This window comes from Vicugna pacos, chromosome 30, assembly GCF_048564905.1.
Source record: "Vicugna pacos chromosome 30, VicPac4, whole genome shotgun sequence".
NCBI classification, from domain to species: Eukaryota; Metazoa; Chordata; class Mammalia; order Artiodactyla; family Camelidae; genus Vicugna; species Vicugna pacos.
In genome coordinates this window covers 8889928-8913724 of record NC_133016.1, presented here as the reverse complement: position 1 = coordinate 8913724, position 23797 = coordinate 8889928, and the positions used below count along the sequence as shown (strand labels likewise).

Here is a 23797-nt window from a genome sequence, read left to right as displayed (position 1 = left end):
ATCGTCAATGCCCTTGGGCTCGCAGGAGTAATGAGCGGGATATGATTACATGATAGTCTCCTGCTTGAAATTCTTCCTCAGCTTCCCATCACCTTGGAGTTAATCCAAATCCTCACCACCGCCTTCAAGGCCTTACTGGATCCTGGCCTAGACTGTCTCTTGGACTTCACCTTGTACCAGGCATCCTTTTATTACTTTCCAGATACACTTGCCTCCTTAATGTCCTTCACACACATCAACCCCATTCCTCCCTCATGGAATGTGCCCTAGTTCCTTCCCTTGCTGAAATGCTCTTTGCATAAAGAACTTACTTGGTGTGATCCTTTTCATTACATAGATAACATTTAAATGTCTTCTCCTTTGAGAGCCTATGGCCATCCATTCCAAAGTAGTCTCCCAGACCTTCAATTACCTTGCCCCGATTTTTAAAAAATAACAATTATAACTATCTTGACATATGTTTATTGTTTCTTCCGTCCTCACCGGAATGTAAGCTCCATGAGATCAGGTTCCCTGTTCGTTTCATTGCCATACCTGAGGCAGCACCTGGGCGTAAGTGGCACTTACTCTTCGCTGAAAGAAGCACTGAAGGAGTAAATTAAGGGGGATTTCAATCTAAGGACAAAATAAAGCAAGTAAAAGTCCTATTTTCTCTCTCTCTTTCTTTCTCTTAATGCACTCACGCTTTAATTTCACATTTAAATTCCATGAAAGGCAATATCAAAGGGTACTTTCAATTAGCTTCAAACAAAAATTTAAGATAGAGAAAGTAAAATGTAGAGTTTTTCTTTTTCTTTTTCTTTTTTCTACATCCCTAGAGCCAGCACTCAGGGATGTGGGCCTATTTACAGCAAGGATTGATTAAGATTCCGAAAGTCAGGCATTTAAACATGAGCTTCCACATTTGTTCTACAAATCTCTTAACCTAGAGATGTCTTTCAGATTTCTCATGGATACTTTTAGGCTACTGCGATGTCAAAGAGTTGAAGTAAATATAAGTAATACAAGGAGACAGAAGTGATGGCAAAGAGAGACTCTGCCATTGCGTTTTTGTTCTTCTTTAAAAAAAAAAAAAAACCTGGTTTCTTTGAGATCCAAAATTTTTCAAATACTTTCAATTTACATGATTTCTCTAACTGGTAACCAATGACACCATGACCCCCATCATAAAATAACTCACTAGGGAAAAAATAATCAAAGATGCTGATGAAAGAGATTTTTGATGTTGGCAAATATGTTGGGACATGCTATTTCCTTCTATATAGATTCCTCTTTGGTCATATTTAGTTGTTATTAAAATTATATTTGATTTATGGCTAGGATATTTTATTCTATTTTTAATGAAACCTGGGACATTTGTGTATAGTTTAAAAAAAAACAAAATTAAAAACTCAGCATGTGTGCCTCAACTGACAGTTTTCCTATATCTGTCACAGTCACTTATGATTAATCCTTATCAGCCTTCTGGAACCTGCACCCTACAACTGCGTTCTTTATAATGTCTGAGTCTGGCTCATAAATCTCGTACAATGTCAGTATTTCATGTATATACACTTACTACAATTGTATACACACATGGAAAAAAAGAGCTTTGGTTCTGCATGTAGCAGAATGTTTTACTAGTTAGAGATGATGTATAATGTCTGAGGATTGCAAGATAATTCAGGAACTCAGGATATAATTTTCCTGGGAAAAATGAAATATCTGAGATGTGGACTTGGACATACTGAGAGGTTGATGTTATGTTTGAAATGCATAATGTTTGATTAAAACTTAGGGAAAGATAATACAGAGCTGGGATTTGGGAAAATGGATTTATAATCAAAACTCTGACATTCTATGACCTTGCAATAATTAGTTAATACCTCTGTGTATTAGTTCTCTTAAATTTACCATGAGGCATTGGCCAAAAATATTGTCAAAACATTTTTTGACCCAAGATTTCTATGATGGTATAACTACAGGCATTGGGTATGCATTTTTACACATGTTCTGAATTATGCTTTAGACTTGGAATTTAGGTAGCAGGACAATTTTGATATAGGAGAATATGTTTTTTAAAATTTCCATCTCCATCTATATGGTAGGCCAGATAGTCTTAAAAAGTCTGACTAGGAACTTCAACAAATTTTGAATATATGATTAAACAAATAAATAAATGAAATTGGTTGAAAATGTGGTTAAGAAAGAAAGTTAGGAAATTACCCATGACAGAACACAAAGCAAGAACACAAATTCAAAGAATTGAAAGAAGAGCAGAAGTTGTTTGCCACTCAAGCATTTATAAGCTGATAATTTAAAGCTGACCTGGACTGAGCATCCCCAGACACCTAGCAGATGCCAGTTCAAATTCTCTCTGGGACAGGGACATCCTTAGCCCAGGCCTCAAAATATTTATGCAAATAGAGTCCCAGCAAACATGTGTTCTCTCTCTAAAAAAAAAAAAAAACCCAAAAAACCAAAAACAAAAAACTAAAAACACAAGGAAAGAAAATTTTATGATTGAGAAACATTAGTAACAAAAATCAGTAGGACCAAAGTACAATAAATTTGGATTTTGGAATCACTGGCTATGGATCTTAGAATATGAAATAAGTTAATGTATACTTAAAGAATGAAAGAATGGGATATGTAATATAAGAGCAAGATATCATATAGTTAAAAAAGTACTGGGCATATTTGAAAGAAATAAACCAACAACAACAAAAATGATAAAAAAAAAAGCTCATCTGATGAGTTAAACAGCAGGTCACGAAAAGCTGAACAGAGCATAAGTGAATTAGACAACATTAAAAAACAATACAACATGAAAGGGCACAGAGGGAGAAATAGATGGGAAATACAAAAGAAAACAGAAGAGAGGAAGGACTGAGTGAAAACACCTGACATTCATCTACTCAGAGGTTTATAAAGAGAGGATGGAAAGAATTAGAAATTAGAATTAATTAAAGAAAAAGTTGCTGGTGAATGCTACTTGGCCTCAATTTCAGGATTCGTAATGAACCCCAAGTAGCCTAAACAAAAAGGTATCTTCACCTAGATACATCAACTTCATACTGAAGATCAAGGAAATATCTTAAACATCATTCAGAGAGAGGCACCAGCCTTCTGCAAAGTGTGGGCTATAGACCAATATCTGACTTCACAGCAGCAGCAGTAAGTCAGAAGAGAGCACGAGGACATCTTCCAACGGCTAAGGTCAAATAACGATCCGTCTAAAATTACACACCACAGGAAACTACGCTTCTATTCTGCGATGAAATAAACACATTTTACACAAGCCAAGAAGTAAACAAATTTACCTCTGTGGACCCTTCCTAATGCTATTTCCAAATGGTGTACCTCGGGAATATGATACCTAATGGACAGTATTAGACGAAAGGCATTATTATAGTTTTAAAGTTTTAATAAATATATTGGCAAATGAGTTGATGATATAAAATAATAATTGTGTCTAATATGTGAGGTTTCAAATAACAGGACTGAAATAAAATATAACACAATAATAAAGTAATCTAAGAGGGTTTACATTGGATTTAAATTGTTTTAAGATCTTGATATTTTTCTGGGCAGGGTGAAATTATTTATTACTATCAGCATTTATATTAAGAATGTGGGCTAATACTAAACATAATGTGCAGTGCTTAACATCCACTAATGTCCAGAAATCCAGTGGTTATCTTCTAAATTACTGGAGAGAAACAAAAAGACAAATTGTGAAAAATAAGCTGTTCATAAAGAGGCAAAAAATAAAGATACAGTATATTTGATACTCATACCTGTGTATCAGGATTGTGTAAAGCATCTAAAGAAGAACCCAGAGGAATTCAGGACAATACAGAGGAGCTCTCACCTGATGATAATAGTAACACACGAGCAACATGGATGAACAGGTGACTCCTCAGCTGAAATTCCATCTGGTAGTTGAATAGATGTTACCTGAACAGAGACCCCAGCAAATGTTTGCACGCTGGTTCATTTCCTAAAAAGGACTGTAAATGCACCAACACCTCACTGCTTTTATAGGCCTCCCACGAAGACATTGCAAAACGACAAAATATTTTTCATTAAAGGTATTTTCTGTGAATGGATTTTTAAAATCTGATTCTACTGTGTCCCTCACACGTATGTTTTTCTTTGCAAGGCCCTTCAGAGCAGGAGAAATCACCAGGTAGCGCTCTGTGCGAACGCCAAGCGGAAGAAAATGAAAAGAAGAAAACAAAGACAAATGGCACCCACTCCTCAGCTTCGTGTACTGTCTCCTGTGCTGTGAACGTGACTGTGGTCCAGACCAGGATGCTTAGCTGGCACGGCCTTCATCTCACATCTGTGTCTTAGCCTGTGCTGCTGGAGACAGAAATAATAGCTCTCTCCCTGAGTGCCTTAGTCTGTTCCTGCTGCTACAACAGCGTATTACAGACTAAGGATCTTATAAACAACGTCCAAGATCTAGGTGCTGACAGTTCCAGGGCCTGGTGAGAGCCCCCTTCCTTACAGATGGCTGTCTTCCGGCTGCACCCTCCCCTGGCAGAAGGGGAGAGGGAGCTCTGCGGGGTCTCTTATTACAAGAGCTCTAATCCTGGGCATGGGGGCTCCACCTTGATGACCTAATCACCGCCCAAAGGCTTCCTTCCTAACATGACAATTATCCAACATGATAATTCACACTGGGGATTAGGTTTCAGCCTATGAATTTTCATGGGCCTAATGACCTTCAGTACTGGATTAGTGTGAGGACCCCAGATAATGAACAGGAAGGTGCATTATCAAATTGTAACGTTATACCTTGTTGAAATGATCATATCTTAAGAAACTGGTATTAGCGTTCCTTGGAACTTCAGCAATTGCTGACTTTGAAACTGTTAATAGTTAAATTGCTAAGGAAATTTCTGAGTAAATGAGTAGTTTTGATATTTGATACACATATGGCCATACCTACACACACACACATCCCTAACTCTGAATAACACACTGCAAGAGATTCCATAATGTACTATAAATGAAGTGGTCCATGATAGGTGAGGGAGAGGAAAAGACAGGCTTCCGAGACCGGCCGGCTGACACCGTGGCTGTCGTGGGGCCATGCTGACTCAGAGGGCCTTGAATCAGCACGGTTCTGCCTGTGTTAACACCCTGTTAAATCTCAGCCAACACCATGTCCCTAAACCTAGTGCGCACTGAGAAGCTGGCATTTTGCTTTGTTCTGAGAGCAGGTCATTCACTATTTCAGTGCTGGCAAAGGAAAGCAGTTTGACTTAGTGCTAAATGCATCTTTGTATAGTACCTTCATTGGTGATATTCTGAACCAAAAAATTACCTTCCCTCACCCCACACAAGGCTGACTGGCCAGCACTGAGATGACAGACAAGGGGAACCTTCTATTTAAACAAAAATTAGAAAGATTTTTAAAAGAACGGTTCATGCTTCATATTTTAGGGCTTTCAGATGATGAAATCTCTCTCTTTTACCTACTTTAATTCACCTCCTTTAGCTCAAAGATTTTTTTTCAAATGAGCTCATATAAAAACATCTTATCAAGATTTGAATTTAAATCAAAACAGAAATGAATGAAAGCAAAAGATAATTTCAAAAGCCTGCAAACATCAAGTATCACAGAATTCTCTGTCTGTGGGCTGCATGATATCCTAAATGTTAGGGAAAACCCACAATGCATTGTGGAAACAAGTTTGAAGAGAGCGAGTCTAACTTCTTCAGAGAAATGTAATGTAAGCCATATATTTCAATAGACGTCTGGAAGATTGTGTAACTATGTCCATAGAACTGTCTGCGACTCAAATTTAAGGAAAAGAACCCATGTTCATATGAATCTGTAGGTGCTGCAAGATTTCATTCTGGGCATTGAAAGTTCCTTTATGTCTTATATTGTCAACAAAAGTTCCTGTGGTTTATTATATATCATAGCAGAAAGGCATCTTTTTCCAGATGGTTTTGTGTTCAAATAGCAGTATTTCTGGCCCTCTAGGAATGACATGCTGTTCGGATTACTGAGCTCCAGAGGAGCCTCTGGACTTGGATGGAAGATTGAGATTTAGTAGGCAATCTATTTGCCAGCCTTTCTGAAAACTGGAATGTCATTTCCGAACCTTATCAGAGAGCATGCTGGATCCTTGAGGTGGACATCACAAGATTAATGAACAGTTACACCTCATTTGTTTGCCTTCTACTGACCTAGAAGGCCAGTGACCCAACTTAAAGAAAATATTATCGATCACAGATGAGGTTTTCTTTCTTAATGGTATTATTTACCATATATAAATACAATAAATATTTAACCTGTTGACCATTCACATTCAATTATACTCACACATGCACATTGATTAAAGTCCTGTTTTTGTCCAAGAATGGAAAGTACCGCAAGGGCAAACGCAGAGTTTCACATGCACCTGTTACCATAGAAATGCTTATTTGTGCTAATTAAGATACTTTACCTTGATTAAAGTGATTAGTGGCTCTAGAAGGTGGAAGGGGGACTGGATTTGTTTTGCATTTCACGAGTCTTCCATTTTGCCTGGCATCTATCTCTGTGTGCACACAGAATCCAAACCTGCTGTATAGAGACATTTGCTTAGAGTGCTGTGTTAACAAGATCATTGATCTATTTTCATGCAGGGCAATTAGCTTCATTCTGCTCAAAGGCCATGGACTGCACCCATGACCAGGTTCACTTATCTTGTACACGTTCGTCATGGGTCACAGAAAGAATCCGGAGACAGAAGGCGGCTGGTTAACACTACTTCCTGATAGGAAAACTAACTCAGACACACCTACTGATAGTAGGTTGGAGGACTTACGAGTGTGGAAGCCAGGAGGGGTAGTAGAGATCGTCTCTTCCAGCCCTCCCAGAAACACTCTTTCTGAGAGTGAAGAATTACTTACAATACGCAGCACATAATATGCAGAAGCCATCCTATGAGAGCCACATAACACATCTCATGTCTTTAGGTCTAATGAGCTACACACACCAAGGTTTACTGGAGGGTGACAACCTCAAGCTAGCTTAACTGTAGGAAAATTGGGGATTCAGTTCAAGTGTCTCATTTTTAAGGAAGTAGTAAGACAAATATATTACTCTGTTAATGATTTGATGGGTCTAATACAAATCTATTCCTTGTAAAGCCATAATAACACATAATGTGTGATTATTATGGATCAAAGTAATAGTATAACACAAATCTTTTGCAATGTCAATGTTAAAATATAGATTCATAAAGCATTTGCAGCTTCATATTTTCAGTGAAGAGATCATAGCACAAAGTAGAATACAAATAAACCATTTTTTTAGAAAACAAATACATGTTAAATGCTGCAAAATTTTGTGATTTTATTTTTCAAAGCAAGCACAACTGTATTGTGACAAACTTAATACCATTACTCTCATTGTTCCCAAAAGTTGTTGTCCTGTCTCTACTAGAATTAGAATCAAAAGATTGAAAATTATTCTGAAATGCTGTACACAGCAAGTCCTACTCTAGAGTAGAACCATGTATCGCTTATTTCAAATGTCCTTATTTGGCAACATTTGTTGTGTACCTAATAGGCATGTATTGTGAAAGCTACTGAAACAGAGGTAAATTTGGTTAGTTCATGTCATCTAGGAAGAAGCAACATCTGCACATCTCACCCAGTGTTTGGTAGAGCAATGAGAAGAGGGTGAAAAAGATTTGATACATCCTCGATAGTGTATGGAATGGTGGACCCTCAAAAGACATATCTGTATCATTGGGACCTGTGCACGTAAAAGAATTTGTAAAAAACCACCTTTGCAGATATAATTAGGATGAGGATCTTGAGATAAGACCATCCTGAAACCCCCCTGGTGGGACCTAAATCCAATGACAAGTGTCCTCATATGAAAGAGAAGAGAAGACAGACACAGAGGAGAAGGATGGAGACAGATTGTAGTCGGGCACCTACGAGTCAAGAGACATATGGAGCCACCAGCAGCTGGAAGAGGCAAGAAAGGATTCCTCCCAGAGCCTCCAGAGGAGGTGCAGCTCTGCTAACACCTTGATTGAGAGCTTGTCTTCCAGAATAGTGAGAAAATAAATTTCTGTGTTTTAAGCCTTCATGTGTGTGGGATTTGTTTTGGCATCCCTAGGGAACCAATAAATCCCCTCTCACGTTTTCATTCTAATTGAGCTTTTTTGACAGCTGAAAGACTTTGACGTTCAAAGGTGATGGACCCTCTCGTGATAGGATTTCAGAGTTGACACTATGGTTCTATTTATGGTCGAAGGCGTGAAGGGAACTGATGTTTTCACTGACTGGTAAAACCTTCCCTGCTGATGTGTTGGATTATGGGAATATCTTCTCTAGAACCTTGATCATGTTGATCAGAATAGTAACAGTAATGACAGAAGTAATGCTGTTATTCAGGGAGCTCCTTTAGCCTCACAATAACCCTATGAGGTGGTAGCGATTATTTTTAAAGATGAGGAAACTGGAGGATAGGAGGGTTAAGTAATTTCCTCAGTGTCAACAGCCAGAGTCTGAGAGAGCCTGTGCTCAGAACTATTCTGTTCCTCAAATTACTTAAAAAAAATTCCTCTTGTGTAATTTTAACCTCTTTTTTTGCACTTGCTCATTCTTTTTCAGTCGTGCTCAAATCTCTCTCCTCTAAACAAAATAAAAATCAACTTCCCAGCCCTGAAACCTCCTATTAATTATCATAACCGTATCTCAGGACTTTTTCAAAAAATAATGTGCATTTAATATCTCCCAACCAGTTAACTGACTGTGGAGTTGAATGATAGGACGTTGCTAACCACTGGATGATTCTGCTACACAGAATGGCAGTCTTCCCTGGTCCAATCTAGTGTTTCTCAACCCATTCTCAGATGTCTACCTTGACCACTCTGAATCTACTCTGAAAGATACACAGATATCATCCTAATTATAAAATGCAAGTCACTTTTCAGTCCTCTTTATATAAATAGTAGTTAAAATTAATATTAGCAGGTAACATTTGCTGAGTGCTTTCAAAGTAATCAGCACAGAGTTAAGCATTTTAACCCTCTGAGAAGAGACAATGTCCTTCCCCTCAATTAAAAGTGGATGGGGCTGGAGCTTGGAAAGGCTGTGTAAATTGCCCTGCGTATCCAGGAAAGTCGGGATTCAAACACTGGCTCATTTCACTATGAAGCTCTTGATGGCTATGATATAAATCTTCCTGGCTTTTGACACAACAGAGCACTCCCTTCTTGAACAAACTTCCCCTCCTGATGTCTGTGGGACAACCCTCTGCTCTCCTTCGACCTCTGGTCACTTTCTCTTTCTAACTCTTCTTTTCCTACCTTTTGATTGTCTTTTTTTTTCTCTCAAGGTTTTGTCTTTGGCTCTCTTCTCATCTCACTTTGTCTCTTCTCATCTTTTTTACTTTATGAACTCGTCCTACGGATTCAATGATCACTTATAATGGGATGACTTTCAAACCTCCACCCAGAATTTCTCTCCTGAGCTTCGGATGCAAATCACTGTTGGGCACTGCTCCTGCATCTCAGGCTGCTCAACCCCTGTGTGCGTATCTATTCATACCCCAAACTCCTCCACGGCTTTGTTTCTTTATTTCCTATCCTGACTGAAGTGCTCCCACTGAAAAATCATGCTAAGAGAGATTAATTCACAGAATTATTTGAGTTTCTCACCTCTTTCACTTGCTCTTCTACTTCATCAAAAACAATAATCACTAAGTTACATAACTGTTGTGTCTATAATGATGCTCAAATTTCTCTCCCTTTCTCCATCCTCAATTCAACTGCTATTGTGTGAGCCCCCAGTGGCTGCGATGTGGGCTTCTGAAGTGGTCTTTTGACTGGGCTTCCTGCTCCTGTTGTAGCGTTTGGGTGACCTCTCCTGACTTAAGTGACCCTCCAGGCGCAGCTTCACTGTAAAGGTTACAGGTAGGACATCCTGGACTCAGTCAAGGGAGCTAGTTATACTGTGTTCCGTGCCTCCCACAGAATGCCTGGTATTACATTAATGTTTGTCAATAAAACACATTAATCATTTTCTCTGTCAATTCACATACTGACATACTATAAACATTTGTGTCATTATCACAATAATTTTGGGGGCTAGGCATATAAATTTTACAGATAAGGAAATGGAGGCTCAGGATGTCTAAAAGGTTTTCCCAGTTAGGGGAACTGCAGAAATAGGATTAAGCCCAGATTCTTCTGATTTGTATTCAGAGTCTCTTTTCACTCTACCTTCATCCCCCTGTTAAGAGAACCCGCATTTATCTGTGCTCCACACCCCTAAAAGCAGCCTTCTCTGGCTTAGCTAGTCAGGGTCTCATAATGCAGGCCAATTCACAGTGCTGCGAGTATCACAATTTATTTTTAACTAGGCATCACCTTGGAGGTTTCAGCTTTGCCCACTACTCACACCAAGCCCCTCAAGCTCTCAGGCATTCTTTGACTAGAGTCTTTCTCCCCCAGGGTTTGACGGCCATGATGAACGAGAGCCTAAGTTAAGTCTGTAGAAGTATTTCAGTTTATTCAGGCTTGTTTGATGTCAATTTTACAGTTATTAGTAAGTGATGGAACTGCATATCCACTTGGCATGGCTGAGGAAGAGCTCAGGTAAAGCAAGTTTAGGCTGTGATATTTGCTTGTCTTTGTTTCAACTCTCTGTTGGTATTTTTACACTCTGATTCCTGCCACTAACTCTACTCTAGGCTTCCAAGAGTATTTTGCTCCAACTTTAAGATCCCATCCCATTTATGGATCACAAAACCCTTCTTGACTCCTCAGAGAGGAGCTGAGATGTAGACCGGCAGGTGCTTTCAAAATCAACTTTATTAACTATTAAACAATACAATATTGTTGAATATATTTAATAAGTGTATTTTATAGATAATAAGATATACATGATTATATTTATAGTATATTTAATTATGTATAATCTTATAATAATATTAAATATTAAATGACTCAATTATGATAAACAGAAAATAAAAATACATCACAGTGAGTTACTTTTCTGAATATAAGAATGAGTAAGAAGTAATTTATCTTAATGCAGAGGCATCATAGGCTTTGGAGAAGGACAAGCCTGTGATTCTGTCATGAAGAATGCATGACTTTGTGCAATTCACTTAACTCTCTATGCCTTTCTTCTTTAATCATTAGAAATAATCATCCTTTTGGTGAGAAATAACATTACTAGAAAGAACTATCTTATAGGGCTGTGATGAGGACTAGTATATAATTTAAAGTGCCTACCTTAGTTCCTGGCATATGCAGGATGTTCATAAGAGAATAAAAAGATTGTGAGAAGTTTAGAAACTATGATAAACTAAAATGACGGAAATGAAGACATTGAATAAATATGGCCAAACCTCAGAGAGAACTTTCTAATAATTAAAGCCATCAGACAATGGAAATGCTTTCTGTAATATGATGGGTGACCAGTAGTTGGAAGGGTTCAAGGAAGGGCTATGTTATGTTTGTGGGGAGGGAAACATTGTAGATAAAATCTCTTAATTAGGTGGGAAAATTAGCCAGATGACCTCTGAGGTCCCTTTCAAATCTAATATTGTTTGATTATAAAACTGAGATCCTCACTACCTGGGGTAGCATTTAAGTCCATTAGTCATTATATCAGTGTGTGATTGAATTTAACAGCCTCTTAGAGGCATAGCAAAGAACAGGTTTGATCAGGAGTTGATGGAGAGCTCAGCAGAGGTGAGAAGAGTACCCAGGACAGTAATCAGAATGAAGGGCGTTGACCAGAAGGAGGCCTTTTGCTCCTCGGAGAAGGGATGGTTGAAGGTGCTGAAAGGTAGCTTTGCCTTTTTTAATTTGCTTGAGTGAGACTTTGCTTTGTCTTGGTTATATTTAATTTTAATACCTAATTAGTAATGGTCCTTGAGAAATCCCAGCTTCTGAAGTATAACTGGCAGGCAAACACTGTTCCTATACCCTGTCTCCCATCTCCCAGGAGCCCTGTATATTTTTTCCTCTGCTGAGGGAGTATTTGCTGCATTAGCAGTTTGGTGATATCATCACACTGCAGAACGTTCTGCACATCTGGAATCAGTCATTTAGTTTAGAGGGTGCGAGGGGAATAGGAGGCTGGGTTCTTTCACATTGAGGGTCAGTTCCCTTCAGGGTGATTCTAAAATAAGACTTGTTTTGAAGCAGCCACTGGGGCTTTCTGCGGAGCCCTGATTAAACCTTGTTCAATAAAAGCCACCTACATCCATCAGGATTCTTAGGGAGTCTTTTATTTAAGACTTAGTGAAACTAGGATTCAGCCAGAACATTCTGCATCTCATAAGAAGGACCATAAGAATGTGGTCCAGGTAATGTAATTTGAGAAATCCCTTGATCACTCTAAACATACACACCTCTAAAATGCTTTATATTGTCATAGCGTCTGAAATCCCACACATTTCAAATTTTGTTCTGGCTATAATCCATTTTATGTAAATTTAAAATGTATATAAAACCCTAGGAAAGGGTGTGTGGTTATTAGGCATTCACATATGTCACATAAACCTACTAAATCAAGTTGCTTTCTCAACTAGCCTGACCCATGGACACAAAGGACAGTTTCCTTTGTAGGGAGCAGACAGAAGGAAGGGTAGAAAGATCATCTGTGCAATAGGAGGAAAACGTTGGTTCACTAGACGTCCAGAGAAGAAAGGAACAGAAAAGGCAGGTGTTGGGAGACACATCATTTCCTTGTGCCAGGATTTCTCATGTGATGGCGTGTGGCCAGGCTAGTAACAATCATCTATATCTTTTTAATTTCCCCAACAGCTGCCAAACTATCCTGGACTCAAAGTATCTGTCCACATTTGCCAGCAGCAAAAGCCTAGGGACAATTAGCTGTGGACTAACTTCAAACATCGGAAACCTGAAAGTGAGTACAGAGCATGTTAACTGAGCACCTACCTACTATGCTATTATGTGCGAGTCATACAGGATGTTTTGGTGAGGGCTTTGTTATCACTGTTTCCTTTCTAAATTTTTTATTTTATTTTTAATTGTGGTAAAATATATACAAAATAAAATTTACCATCTTAGTCACTGTTATGTGCACAGTTCAGTAGTGTTAACTTTGTACATACTGTTGTACAAACAATCTCCACAACTCTTGATCATCTTCAAAAACGAATGTTCTATATGCATCAAACAACGACTCCCCATTCTCTTCCCTCCCCTCTAGTCCATAGTCACACCATTATACTTTCTGCGTCCATAAATCTGACTGTTCTTGGTGTCCCGTATGAGTGGCGTCATACCACATGTGTCCTTTTGTGTCTGGCTTATTTCACTTAGCATCATGTCTGTAAGGTTCATCCACGTTGTAGCAAATGTCAAAATTTCCTCTCTTTTTAAGGCTGATATTATTCTATTATAGGCATATATCATATTTTCTTTATCTATTCATTTGTTGATGGACCTTTGGGTTACTTCCACCTTTGGTTATTGTGAGTAATGCTGCTATGAGCATGAGTGTGCAAATATCTCTTTGAGATTCTGCTTTCAATTCTTTTGGGTATATACCCAGAAGTGAAATTGCTGAAGGAAGCTCTATTTAGTAACAAGATTTAAGATGAAGGTGGGAGGACATGTCAGTGCTTCCCGAATAAGGATGCAAAGTTGAGGGAGGAATGAGGTAGGACTCAGTGGTGGCCTCAAGTTCAAGGGGGAATGAAAGTGCCTATTGTGCACTTTCATCAAAAGAACTTAACACTAGTGAAACACAGTACCCTGAAGATGTCTCATATAATTCAATCTCTCACAGTCTCGAGAGGTGGTATATTGTAGTCTCATGAGAGGGAGCACTCCGTGTGTTTGAGGGGAGGGGTTTAAAGTATCCAGATTTCTATTCCATCTCTTCCACTTAACATCAGTGTAACCTTAGGAAAATCACCTAACTTCTGTGTCTAGGTTTTCTCACAGGGATGATAATTATTTCTAATATTAAATCAGCTGATGCATGGAAAGATTTCACAATGGTGCTTGTACTAAGCACTCAGTCAATATTTGTTATTATTATGAGGCTTCTTTTTTTTCTTCCTTCCTTCCTTCCTTTCTCCTTCCCTCCCTTCCTTCCTCCCTCCCTCTTTCCTTCCTTCCTTCCTTTCTCTTTCTTTCTTTCTTTCTTTCTCTCTCTCTTTCTTCCTTCCTTCCTTTCCTTTTCTTCCTTCCTTCTTTCCTTTCCTTCCCTTCCTTCCTTCCTTTTCTTTCTTTTTCTTTCTTTCTTTCTTCCTTTCTTTCTTTCTTTCTTTCTTCCTTTCTTTCTTTCTTTCCTAACTAATATAAGAATCTGAAGCTTAAATGATTCAGTTGGATGAAGATCATGTAGTTGTTAACTGACAGAACCAGGATTTGAATTAAGCTGTTTATGACTCTAATGAAAAAGGCCTTTCCAGAACTTCATTTTTCCCTCTCCGTATTAATAAATAGTGAAACCCAAATTATCGTGTGTGGATTTAGTTACTTGATATTTATTTAGCAAATGTTTACTGAGTATCCACTATGTGTCAAACACTATGCTAGGAACAGGGAATACTACTGCAGCCTAAGGAAAACAAGGAAATAGATTAAATAAGATGTAGGAACAAAAAGTAAATCAAATAAGAATTTCAGAAACCTGAGATTTAAAAGGGTGAAAAGCATTCTATTACTGGGGAACCCTGACTTGGAGTTTTAGGGGGTTATTCGAGCTGATTTTTTTTGCATCACAAAAACACATCTGTGTATTTTGATCTTGTTTCTTTTCCTACTATCTCGCCCCTCATCTCAACACCACTTCCATGTTTGAAAGAAAATAATTTGCACAGTCATTGCTTCTGGTTGCTCAGAGCATTGTCTCACGGTGAGAGGTGGTAAGTGGAGAACACTGAGAAGGAAAACAGCTCTTTACTAAACTCTTTCTTCCCTTAACCTTTCCAAGACATAACACTGCTTAATTAACCAGCCAGCACTTGCTGTACTGACGCAAGCGTCCCAGGGCCCATCGCCTGAGTCGCGCTTCGTTTGTATTCTCTTTACTAAGCAACAAGCTTGCCAGCTTGAGAAGCCTGTGTGATATGTAAATGATGCCCCGAATCGTTTTCATATTCTGCTTGGCACTGGGAGAGCAGTCTCGGGCTGTCATCTCTGCTGAAAGATATCAAACCTCAGACGTCAAGGAAGATTCTCAATTCAGAAAAGCTGGGTACGTGCTTCCTGGCTCTGCTGATTTACATCAGTTTGTTTGATATTATCTTCGATGATGGTGAGGCAGTGGCTGCTATTGTCACCTTACAGAATCTGAGGTTAATTAGCCTCAAAGGACGTAAGCATTTGAAGATGTTTCGCATGTAGTTGGAGATATGTTTGCTCAGGTGCACAGCAGAAGTGTCTAAAGGGGGTTTGGCGGGAGGGGGACGTGCCTGGAAAGAGAAGGGGGAGGTTACAGCTTTATCCCTCTTTTTACGCAAGTCTAGAGGGAGAGCCCTGCCAGAAGGAATCCTAAATGGAAAGAGGCCACCCGCTGTGAAGACGATATCCCGATCTGGGGTGGGGCTCCTAGAAACCCCCTTGTCTGTGTGATTCTGGGGCCGCCGTAGGCTGGTTCCCGGGCCCAGGCCCCAAGCCTGCTGGCCTTCCCTTTGTGACGATGGAGTTCCACACTCGTTAGGAAGATGGGCTTGGGGGTGGTGGGGACCTCAAGCTAGACCTCCTTCAGGAAGGCTATAACAATTCATCTCGCTCTCTTGACACTCCTTTAGTGTTTGGAGACAGCGCTGTGCAACACAGTAACTTTGTTATTGTTTTACCACCATTTTTATATGCTTAGGCTAATCTCTCCAACCAGGTACAAAAGTTCATGAGGAGAGGGGCTGTGTTTCAGACTTCCCTTTCCCAAAGTGCGGGCGCACGGGAGGTACCCACTGAACTCCAGTTCTTGATAAACTCGGCCTCGACTACTGTGACGTCTAGCTTCTCTCAGCACGCCTGCTCTGCATTTGCACCGGTCACTGAGGGCGCGTGTGTAGGTAGCTCAGAGGCAAGCAGAGCAATCACGATGCTCTTCAGAGGCTTTCTGAAAAGCTCCCCTGAGGCGGCTGTGGTGGGCCCTTCTAGCAACACACAAGGATCCGTCCTCACCTCGTGCGAGCACATGGGGAGCGTGGGCACTCTGACCGTCCTCCCGCAGCACAGCGGGCCTGAGAGTGAAAAGGCTCTAAATCTGCTAGGAGTAGTTGAGGTGACTTCTTTCTGTGATGTGCAGAGAATCTTGGATGGAGGAGAGAAAATCTGAGATGTGCCATGAAAAAGACAAGCTCTGTGTGTGTTCCACTTGGGTGCCGGGTGTCGCCTTTGCTTACCTCCAACTGTAGGAAGGCACGTGGTGAAGTCTTTCTGCAGAGCTTTCTGTGATGTTGCAAGACTGTCCGGGAACAGCACTACTAAGGCTTTCGCCACGGCCCCTGTTTCCAGTGGCCGCTTTGTACGTGGACAGAAAGGGGCAAGAGACCTTAGAACAAACGAGCTCAACTGTTTAGCTCCAACAAATAGGAAGGGTTATTTTCATCTATATATTATACAATTACATGGGGACACCAGGCACACAGCTACACAGTGGTTCGATACACCTTCTCTTTTGAATCTCGGAATATCCTTGAAGTAAAAATTAGCAGGACTAATACTATCTGTAAAAACCAACATCATTCAACATCTTTGGTAATTGAACAATCCCAACCAATTATTTTCTATGTTCTTCACAACTGTGAGTGACGGTCCCAGTGGCACTGTTAAGGCATATTGGTGAAGAAAACACTTTCCTTCTGGAGGGCCAGGAGTCACTTAGATTTACGTGAGGGTGTTTTAGGTGAGCTGTTTAAAAGTCAGGATCAAATTGGTAGGTGGGAGTACAGTTTAACTAAATTTTAATACATGCAGACATACTGTAGAGTTGATGGTGACTGCTATGTACTCTGGTCTCCTTGTTTGAGTATATCTGGACATACAAAAAGCAATCTTTATTTTCAACCTAGAAAACAAAGATGTTTGCAGCTATAGTTGCATTCGCAGGGTCTGCTGCTACATTTGAGACTTCAGCCTGAGATTCAAAGCTCGCGTGAAATCATCTGACAGAAAGAACTGCTGTGTCGTGGTCTGCTACACTTCCAGCTGGACTCGCCTGGTTGTTGTTTCTGAAAACTCAGTAGCAATGCTTTTTGTAGACTGTGCTTCAAGAAATTGTGTTATTTCTTCTCTTTCTTCTCTTCCCTGCTGGGGTCTAGCAGATCCTCTGTATGGACAGTGAAGGATGGTTGCACAGAGAACATCTACTAGCTGCACAAACATTGTTGGGCTGGTTTTGGTCAAAAGGCAGCACTGTCCAGTGTTTAGTGCCATTTGTAGGCAACACCAGGAAATCAAAAAGTTATGGACTTTCCTTACATGAGTTTATCTTCTGTCATTTAACTAAATCATATATTTACTATTTTCCTGTAGATACGCTTTAGCTTGACCATGATCATTGAAAATTAGAGATCAAAACTGAACTGGTGATTTTATCAGGTTTCTGGTCAATGACCAACCCTTCCTTTCATAGCAATACTTCCGCTATTGCAGCCAAGTTCCCATATTTGTCTTGAAAAATAACTGTACCATATTACTGATTCATGTCAACCTGGGATTCCTTATGATTCCTAGGGCTTATAAAATATATTAATAATTTTTCTTTATACCTGAGAGTCTCTGACAGAGATAGCTATTATTTTTTTGACAAACACTTTGGATTTAGCTATGCCTAGTCTAGATGGGAAAGGCTGAGACAAAGTTTGCATAATGAGAGTGTACCCTTTTGCAGGCAGTGTTTTTATCCTTTCAAAATTATGAAACATATGCACATATAAAAAGTACACAAAACAATATAATATAACCTACAGACAGACTGAGGAACAGAATATTATCAGATTGCACTGCAGAATCATCCTTTGTTTCCTTCATATAACAATCTCCCTTTACTGCAAAGTTAACCATTGTCCTTAATTTTTACTGCTGTATAGTGTTCCATCACATGGATATACCAATATTTATCATTCTACTGAAAATGAATACTTGGGTAGTGTTTTTTTTTCTTTTGTTCATAATATAGATATAAACATACTAGTAAATGTATCCTCATACACATGTAAATACATTTCTCTAAGGTGTGTATATCAAATAGAGAACTGTTGGGCCACAGGGCAAATTTATCTGCACTTTTGGCAGATAATACCAAATCTTGTTTCTCAAGTGGATGTATCAATACATATCCTTTACTGGTAGACTAAGGGGGTCTAGTTATTCCACACCTTATCTTGTTATCAGCAGACATTTCAAGTTTTGCCCTCCTGATGGGTGTGAAATTAATTAAGGTTGACAGATAAAATATAGGATGCACAGTAACATCTGAGCTTTGGCTATAAAAATAATGTAGAATAAATATGTCCCAAGTATTATACTGGACATAGGCATACTAAAAATTATTCATTGTTTATCTGAAATTAATACAGCATCCTGTATTTTTATTTGCTAACATGGTAACCCTGTATGTAATAGTGTCTTATTGTGGAAATTTATATTTTCCTAATTTCCTTCTTTTCTTCCAGTTTTATTGAGATATAACTGACACACAGCACCATATAAGTTTAAATGATCTGAGTTATACACATCATGAAATGATTATTGCAATAAGTTTAGTGAACACCCATCATCTCACAGGTACAAACGAAAAGAAAAAACATTTTTTCCTTATGATGAGAACTCCCCAAATTTACCCTTAAAAGCTTTCATATATAGCATGCAGCAGTGTTAGTTATATTAATCACCTGTACGTTATATCCCTACTTATTTATCTTGTAACTGGAAGTTTGTACCTTTAAGGACCATCTTCATCACCATTCAAAGATATTACATTATTATTGACTATACTCCCTACCCAACATTTCATCCTTGTGCCTCATTTATTGTATAACTAGAAGTTGGTACCTCTTAATATATTTCCTTAATTTGTATGAAGATTGAGAAACTTCAAATATTTATTAGCTCTCTAGTTTTATGTTCTGTTAATTACTTGTAGAAGAACTCGTACCCATTTTACATTGTTTTTCCAGTTTTCTATCATGCATATTCTGAAGAACTTCTACAATAAAAAATGTGTGTGTATGTATGTGTACATATACATGTATGTATGTATGTCTTGTGTCTGTCATATGTGCTTCACGTATCCATGTATCCTCACCCACTGTTTGGCTTATTTTTTCACCCTTTTTATGTTGTCATAAAGGAAATTACTCATTTTAATGTTCTTACATTTTATTAACCTTTCCATTAAGATTAACACTTTCTGTGCCTTTAATCTACCCTAAGGTCACATGTTCTCCTATAAAACTTTATAAAAGCTTTATGGTACATCATCTACCTGCAGTTGATTTTTATGTGTGCTGTGAGCTAAGAGTTCAGTCCCTTTTATTTTTTTATGGATAAACACTTATCTCTGCCCTATATATTGAAAAAATATATTTCTTTTCTCACTACAGTCTTTGTATTGCTCAGGGACTTCTAGATTTCCATTGTAAAACTAAGAAAGAAAAGCGTTGAGATGAGAGAAGGGAATTTGTTATCCCAGGCTTACAACACAGCAGCGAGTTGATTTCTCAGAAACCAAAGAGTAAGGCTTGACCTGGCTTAGCCACCCTGGTGTCCACTTGCAAGCTTTTTTTGATTCATTCCCCTAATTATCACCAAAACCATCAGCAAAATTCTGTCAACCGCCATGGTAGGTGTTGGTTTCATGATATTCACTACCCAAGACAGTAAAGGGAGAACGAAGCCTGTTTTTCAGAAAAAGGGTATCAGAGAGCTGGAGAAACTCAGAAAGCTTACGACAAGAAAGCCAGAGGTGATCAGAGGAAGCAGGAGTTTTAAGCAAGTGATGCTAGCTAGAGGGAAATAAAGGTGCTGAGTAAGCGTCGCCCCTGCCCAAGTCACCTTTGTGGGTTCCCAGGAACGTTCCCAAAGTTTGGAACTGAGTTTATTATTTCAAACTAAAATATGGCTTGAGTAATTGTATTTGCATAAAAAAGGATGAAACCAGAGAGCTAGCCACTTTGCTGTGGATATCTGGGTTACCAAAACAGCAGCCGTGTGGCTGGGGTGGGATGCTGGATGCTCCCTGGAGTTCTCTTAAGATGATGGCTTCATGAATTAGGCAGGAAAGAGAAGAAATACTCATAGCAGATGCTGAAAACTCAAATGTCTATAGAGGCAAACAGGTAGTATAAATAAATAAACTGAATCGGGCCTGAGGAAAGCAATGGCAGACACTTGATGACGAGTGGCTGCTGGCAGTCGCCTCCGTGGGAGGGAGGCAGCAGTCAGTGCTGAGGGCTGTGCATGGCTGCCTGGAGCACTCAGGCCCCCTTCTAAAGGGGCAGCTGCTGCTCTGCTCCAACAGAGCAGTCTCAAAGGGGGATGCAAGTTGGATGTGGCTGGTAATGTAGACTTTTCAAGTGGAACCAAGAACCTAGATTTTTATGTGAGCTATCTCAGTGATCAATTGCTGGTAACTGATTCTTTTTTTTTTTTTTAAGTAAGAAAAAGGAAAAGCACTATAAGAAAAACATCCTATGGGCCAACGAAACACTTCTATCAGCCGTATTCCACTCCCAGGGCTCTGGTTTGTGTGCTTCGAACCAGAGCAAGCACACTTCCCTAATCGGACAGGCCCAGGAGGCGCTGAGTGAGAAGTGCTAGAAAAGTCAGAAAATGGCAAGAAGTGACTGGGGATTTGGCAGAGACTGAATAGACAATGGGACTGAACATTGCTCCTTCACAATTTTCCTTTAGACTTGTCATCTCAATCTAGCCAGCACGGCTATAGAATATCATGGCAATATAAATAAATCAAGAAAGAAAATCACTTCTAACCATCTACAGTGTTGTTTAGACAAATGCTCAAGGAGAAGACAAACAGTGGCCCAAAAGTGGGGCTAGTGATCACTTAGTGGGTCTAACACCTTCACGGAATTCCCTTTGGCAGAGCATCTGTCCAGCAGTGAACAGAATGCTTTTCTAGCAGGGGTTCAACGTGGTATCAGCTCTGCTGTTCCTTATCAATAAAATTATTTCTCCCTAAAGAGCATCCAGAGATACATTTTGATTTAACATGTCTCCCTTATATCTTATTTTTCTCTCTAACCCTGGCTGCCCTCCTTTCAAGCAGAAAATTTGAACTGGATCAGCCAAGCACTTTATCAGTAGGAAGGAAACTCTTCCATTAGAGGTTAAAACTCATTCTGCACAGAAACACATATGCACACACTTACATACAGATCCCTCCAAGCAAGTCTGCCTTATGTAATTAAAGGTAATGTGTATCAAGCGTTAATTACGAAATTTCTGTGCTCTTCTGAGTGGTGCACAATTATCAGGCAAGCAGCACAAATATCATCATGCCACAAGGCTGCCCTTCCTACACCATGAGCTTTAGCAATTTATTTCCAGGCATTCAGTTGTCTATTAATTATGCATGCATCTCTATACATTCACGGTTTGCCTGAATGATTGGATACTTGCCATATCATGAAGATTATGAAAGGCAGGACATGAAATTCATAGATAGCCGGTCCCCAGATTTCCTCAGAGCCATTCCCTGCCCACCAGCACCAATATCAGAAAGCACCATCCTGCAGCCAAAGGCTTGGACTTGAGTCATTCAGAGCAGCCACAGTGCTCAGGCACACGTAACTTTACTTATTAGTGTTTTTATCATGGCGATGAGTACCTCTCCATGCCGTTGAGTCAGGAGCTTAAAATTTTAGAATCATTTGAAATAAATCAGACTGCTAGAAAGAAAGAAGTCTAATTAAAATTAGAAAAAAAATTTTTATGATTCTTTGAGCCCTACATATTATCCTATCAGGTGTTTGGTACTGTTTGTCCCAGGTGTTAGAATGATTGACACTCTGACAGCCTGGAAAAATTATTGGTGAGCTGATCAATATTCAAGGTACTTTTCCACTGCTGAAGGATCCCAAATCTGCAATTTCAGCACAAAACGGGTATACCTTCCTGGCCTCCATCTAACCTCTCAGGGCTGTTCCACAATGAACTACAGCTCTTCCTTGACTAATGATGGGGCTACATCCCAATAAACCCATTGTAAGTTGAAAATATCCATAAGCTGAAAATGCATTTAACACACTTAACTCCTCATGGCTCAGCCTACCCCACCTTTAACACGCTTAGAACACTCCCATTAGACTACGGTTGGGCACAACCATCTCACACATTTCTGCTGTGAAAGAGCGTGGCTGCTGGGTGCAGAGTGGTCGTAAGCACACCAGTTGTTCACTCTCGCGATCACGTGGCTGACTGGGAACAGCGCTCGCGCCACTGCCCAGCCTCAGGAGAGAGCACTGGACTTCACACATCACTGGCCAGGAGAAGACCAGAATTCAAAATTCCAAGGACAGTTTCTACTGATTGCATATTACTTTTGCACCATCATAAAGGCAAAAAACTCAATCCTGAGCTGGAACTGTTTGTATTAATAAATAAGTAAGTTTGGCATAATTGAATTGAGTGATTTCAAGTGAAACTATTAGTATTTCAAAAATAACATATAACAGCAGAAATGCAAGACAAATAATACTTACTTTTTAAAGAAAAACAGGAATATTTTAGTTTTTTAAATGGCTCGTGGATATCTGTCATATAATTTAAAACTGATACATGATGATTGTTACATATGGATTTATCGACCTATTTGTTCAACAGGTTTCACATGTGCAAAACTTCTTCGTGAGCAGGTACAAGCAGGGGAAGTTTCAAGTTCTTCTACTGATAAACCACACGAGGCGCTTGCAAACTTTAGTGTCCATCAGAATCACCTGGAAGGCTTGGTGTTTAACCACAAATCTCTGGGCTCAATCCGGGTATCTGACTCAGTAGGTCTGGGGTGAAGCCAGAGACCAGGAACTTGTATTTCCAACAAGGTACCTGGTGATGCTGCTGGTGGTCCAGAGACCACACTGGGAGAATCGCTGCTGTGAACATGAGCTCCACTTACCGGGGGGCCATCTCTGTTGTTTACTCTGGCACCTCAGTTGATACTCAACAAACAGGTAAGTGAAAGTACCACTGAAAACCATCCAGATACCTGCACACTTTCGTTACAAAGAAGTTTTAATAGGACACCTCAGAGCACAAAATCATCTGTATTTTGGGTGCAAAAACAGTTCACAACAGGCTCAGGTGCCTTCATTAAAGCAAAATACTGGTTCTGCCTTATTAACAAAATTTATTGCTACTAGATCTTTTTATCATCATGTTTTCGCCATTTTTATGGATTTTGCTACATTTGATTATTGTTCTCCATTTAACTTACATTTCAGAGGATCTGCTTTCCCGTCCCAACTGGGGGAGGGCCACTGAGACTCCTTGCAGAAACAGCGAGTGCCAGAATTCTCATTGCTTTTTCTCTTTTTCCCTTCCTATTAGAACCACTTACTCTGCTTGCAGATCTGTTTCAAGCAACTGCAAACAACTTATTCTAGGTAGCATGCAAAATACAGTTTTCCATTCCTGGAATGAGTTCACCTGTAAATTGGCAGAGGCTGCCATTCTTCTGCGCCAGGCAGTATATGAAGTCCTATGTGTGAACAGCTCCATTAATTTCTCCCAGTAACCTTTGTTTAAAATTTTTTTTTGTTGGAGTATAGTTGATTTACAATAAACTTTTACATACAACTGTTAATCTGAAGCTGCTTCATGTC

The 23797-nt window shown here is 39.4% G+C and overlaps 1 long non-coding RNA gene across 2 annotated transcripts in view; it reads right to left on the bottom strand.

Annotated features, from left to right (window-relative positions):
- Window positions 1-446: 446 nt before the first annotated feature.
- Window positions 447-23797, bottom strand: part of LOC140690527 (uncharacterized) — an 88127-nt gene continuing 64776 nt past the window's right edge. For both annotated transcript variants that reach the window (XR_012065836.1, XR_012065837.1), the window contains 2 exons: window positions 6450-6565; window positions 447-585 (listed from right to left, as the gene is read on the bottom strand). This is a non-coding gene — a long non-coding RNA (uncharacterized lncRNA). The remainder of the gene's footprint in view (window positions 586-6449; window positions 6566-23797) is intronic.